A 4,503-nucleotide genomic window follows, 5' to 3' on the forward strand; every position below is an offset into this window, starting at 1 on the left:
GTGTGCGCCTGTGTTTGTTTGTGTGTGTGCTTGCTTGCTTGTGTGTTTGTGTTTTCTTACTGCTAATTTCTCCTGTTTGAGGTATAAAGGTTCTCTCCAGACAGAGAATACACCTTCCCTGTGTGTCTACCTCCAGACCTGCTCCCTCTCTGCTCTATAACTGGTTACCTCTCTCTTCTACTTTTCTGTTGTTCATTTGTTTTTTTTAAGATACATCATCTGTGTGGAGTCAGCTTTTTCTCCCATAGGAGATGCTTAGTCTTAGAGGGAAGCCAGGGAACATAAACTTGGCACCAATCACAGACCTTGAGGATATACAGTACCTTGCGAAAGTATTCACCCCCCTTGGCATTTTYCCATTTTGTTGCATTACAAYCTGTAATTTAAATWGATTTTTATTTGGATTTCATGTAATGGACATACACAAAATATTCAAAATTAGTGAAGTGAAAWRAAAAAAAWAAWWTGTTTAAAAAAATTMTACAACAAAAAATAACGGAAAAACGGTGCGTGTATATGTATTCACCTCCTTTGCTATGAAGCCCCTAAATAAGATCTGGTGCAACCAATTATCTTCAGAAGTCACATAATTAGTTATAAAGTTCACCTGTGTGCAATCTAAGTGTCACATGATCTGTCACATGATCTCCGTATATATACACCTGTTCTGAAAGGCCCCAGAGTCTGCAACACCACTAAGCAAGGGGCACCACCAAGCAAGCGGCAMCATGAAGACCAAGGAGCTCTCCAAACAGGTCAGGGACAAAGTTGTAGAGAAGTACAGATCAGGGTTGGGTTATAAAAAAATATCAGATACTTTGAACAACCCAACGGAGCACAATTAAATCTATTATTAAAAAATGGAAAGAATATGGCACCACAACAAACCTGCCAAGAGAAGGCAGCCCACCAAATCTCACAGACCAGGCAAGGAGGGTATTGATCAGAGAGGCAACAAAGAGACCAAAGATAACCCTGAAAGAGCTGCAAAGCTCCACAGCAGAGATTGGAGTATTTGTCCATAGGACTACTTTAAGCTGTACACTCCACATAGCTGGGCTTTACGGAAGAGTGGCCAGAAAAAAATGACATTGCTTAAAGAAAAAAATAAGCAAACACGTCTTGTGTTCGCCAAAAGGCATGTGGGAGACTCCCCAAACATATGGAAGAAGGTACTCTGGTAGGATGATACTAAAATTKAGCTTTTTGGCCATCAAAGAAAACACTATGTCTGGCACAAACCCAACACCTCTCATCACCCCGAGAGTGGGACGGAGGTTCACCTTCCTGCAGGGCAATGACCCTAAGCATACTGCTAAAGCAACACTCAAGTGGTTTAAGGGGAAACATATAAATGTCTTGGAATGGCATAGTCAAAGCCCAGACCTCAATCCAATGGAGAATCTGTGGTATGAYTTTAAGATTGCTGTACCCCAGCAGAACCCATCCAACTTGAAAGAGCTGGAGCAGTTTTGCCATGATGAATGGGCAAAAMTCCTAGTGGCTAGATGTGCCAAGCTTATAGAGACATACYCCAAGAGRCTTGCWGCTGTAATTGCTRCAARRGGTGSCTCTASAAAGTATTGACTTTGRKGGGGTGAATASTTATGCACGCTCAAGTTTTCTGTTTTTTTGTCTTATTTCTTGTTTGTWTCACAATAAAAAATATTTTGCATCATCAAAGTGGTAGGCATGTTGTGTTAATCAAATGAGGCAAACCCCCTAAAAATCCATTTTAATTACAGGTTGTCAGGCAACAAAATAGAAAAATGCCAAAGGGGTGAATAATTTTGCAAGCCACTGTAACACACGGCTCGTCACACAGTGGCCTTTTAAAATGTTCTTAGGTTGCCATAAAATGTATCTTCTGTCTCCATCACTGCAATCCTGTCATCCAGTGGAGGCTTTGGCACTGGCTGCATGCCATTCCAAAAAGCTCATTCCACTCCAGAAGTCCCTGATTTGTTGGTCAGTGGTCAATGTGAGTTGATTGGTCAGTTTGACCTCCCCGTGCCCCCCTCTCTGTCTCTGATTGGTGTGTTTGTGGGTGTAGGAGGGTCCTTATGTGATGCTGAAGAAGAACTGGGAGATGTTTGAGGGGAATGACCAGTTCGAGGGCTACTGCGTGGACTTGGCCTCAGAGATCGCCAAACACATCAGTGGACGAGAGAGAAATCAAGCAGCAGACTAGAGCTATTATTTAGATAGGGGTCAGAGACAAAGCCGGGACGGGGGCGAGGGGTTAGATGTTTCCAAAGTGAATGCCAGCAAGGGTACAGTAGGCACAATACTTTCAAGTTGCAAGTTTTAATGTCACATGCACAACTACAGTGAAATGCCTTTCTGCGCTCTAAACCCCACAATGCAGTAATCAATAACAATGTGATTCAAAAATTAACACGGTAGAACAAAAAAACAAAGATATAAAAATAGGAAATAAGAAGAACACGGTAAAGAGTTACAGTTCATTCAAGGAAATCAGTCAACTGAATAAATGCAGGCCCTAATCTATGGATTTCACATGACTGGGAAGAAAGATATGCATCTGTTGGTCCAGATAAAAAAGAAAGAAGTGGATCCTTAAAAAGAACCTTAGAAATAAAGAAGTGGATCAGAAAACAGTCAGTGTCTGGTGTGACAACCATTTGCCTCATGCAGCACGACATCTCTCCTTTGCATAGAGTGGATCAGGCGGTTGATTGTGACCTGTGGAATACATGTCCGCGCTGCTCTTCATGGCTGTGTGAAGTTGCTGGATATTATCGGGAACTGGAACAGGCTGTCGTACACATTCTTTCCGGAGCATGCCAAACATGTTCAATGGGTGACATGTCTGGTGATTATGCAGGCCATGGAAGAACTTTGATATTTCCAGCTTCCAGGAATTGTGTTCAGATCCTTGCGACATTGGGCCGTGCATTATCATACTGAACCATAAGGTGATGGCGGAGGATGAATGGCACGACAATATGCCCAGGATCTCTTCACGTATCTGTGTGCATTCAAATTACCATTGATAAAATGCAATTGTGTTCGTTGTCCGTAGCTTATGTCTGTCCATACCATAACCCCACCGCAACCATGGGGCACTCTGTTCACAACGTTGACATCAGTAAACGCGTCGCACATGATGCCATACGTCTTCCATCTGCCCGGTACGGTTGAAACCGGGATTCATCCATGAAAGCAACTTCTCCAGCGTGCCACTGGCCATTGAAGGTGATCATTTCCCACTGAAGTCGGTTATGAGGCCGAACTGCAGTCAGGTCAACGCCCTGGGGAAGACGAATACGCAGATGAGCTTCCCTGAGATGCTTTCTGACATTTTGTGAAGACATTCTCAGTTGTGCAAATCCACAGTTTCATGAGCTGGTGGCTGTCTCAGACGATCCTGCAGGTGAAGAAGCCGGATTTGATGACCTGGGCTGGCTGGTTACACGTGGTCTGCGGTTGTGACCACGGTTTGGCCATACTGCCAAATTCTCTAAAACAACGTTGGAGGAAGCTTATGATAGATACATTAACATTAATTTCTGCACATTTTACAGTGGCTTTTATTGTCATCAGCACAAGTTGTGTAATGATCATGCTGTGTAATCAGCTCTTGATATGCCACATCTGTCAAGTGGATTGATTATCTTCGCAAAGTAGAAATGCTCACTAACAGGGTGTAAACAATTTTGTGCACAACATTTGAGAGAAATAAGCTTTTTGTGTGTGTGAAACTTTCTGGGATCTTTTATTTCAGCTCATGAAACATGGGACCAAAACTTTACATGTTACATTTATATTTTTGTCTTATACTGTATATACACAGGGTCAGTTCCAGTACCATATTTTCAATGCACCGGGATATTGGATAGATCGTTTACCACCCTTGGTTTAGATAACTATGTTAATGAATAACTCGTCTGAGAGGTCATGATCCCAGTTTGTGTTATTTAGGACAGTGTTTCTTTATCCTGGTCCTGGGGACCCAGGGTGCACATTTTAGATTTTGTCCTAGCTTACACACCTGATTCCACTAATGAAAGGTTTGATGATGGTTGATTAGTGGAATCAGATCTGTAGTGATTGGGTAAAAACTAAATGTATCCCTTTGGGTCCCCAGGACTAGGATTAAGAAACACTGCTTTACGCACATCTCCTGGATAATAGGGGTGCTGAGGGTGCTGCAGCCCCTGATGAATTAAAAAATTATATATAAAAAATAAAAAAATGGGCTGAAATGTCTTGTCTTCTAATTAAAAGTACCTTGACAGTATCTAACAATATAGATAAACTTTGTTTATAGGATCAACTATCTCAGTATAACTACATCAAACTCCAAGATAAGTTGCAAGGAAATAAAAGTAACAATTTCCAAACATCACTCCTTCCCGTCCTCTCTCCATCCTTACCCCATAGACCAGTTTCCCCACCATGCCATTCCAGATCTTGGTCTCGGGGTCTCTGGCTCCGTACTTGCCGTCAGGGACGATGGCGATCTTGTACTTGATGCCG

The 4,503-nt window shown here is 42.4% G+C and overlaps 1 pseudogene; it reads left to right on the forward strand.

Annotated features, from left to right (window-relative positions):
• LOC112075494 (glutamate receptor 4-like) overlaps positions 1-4,503 on the forward strand; it is a 72,176-nt pseudogene that overhangs the window by 37,178 nt on the left and 30,495 nt on the right.

Source organism: Salvelinus sp. IW2-2015, unplaced genomic scaffold, assembly GCF_002910315.2.
Source record: "Salvelinus sp. IW2-2015 unplaced genomic scaffold, ASM291031v2 Un_scaffold3197, whole genome shotgun sequence".
Lineage (NCBI taxonomy): Eukaryota > Metazoa > Chordata > Actinopteri > Salmoniformes > Salmonidae > Salvelinus > Salvelinus sp. IW2-2015.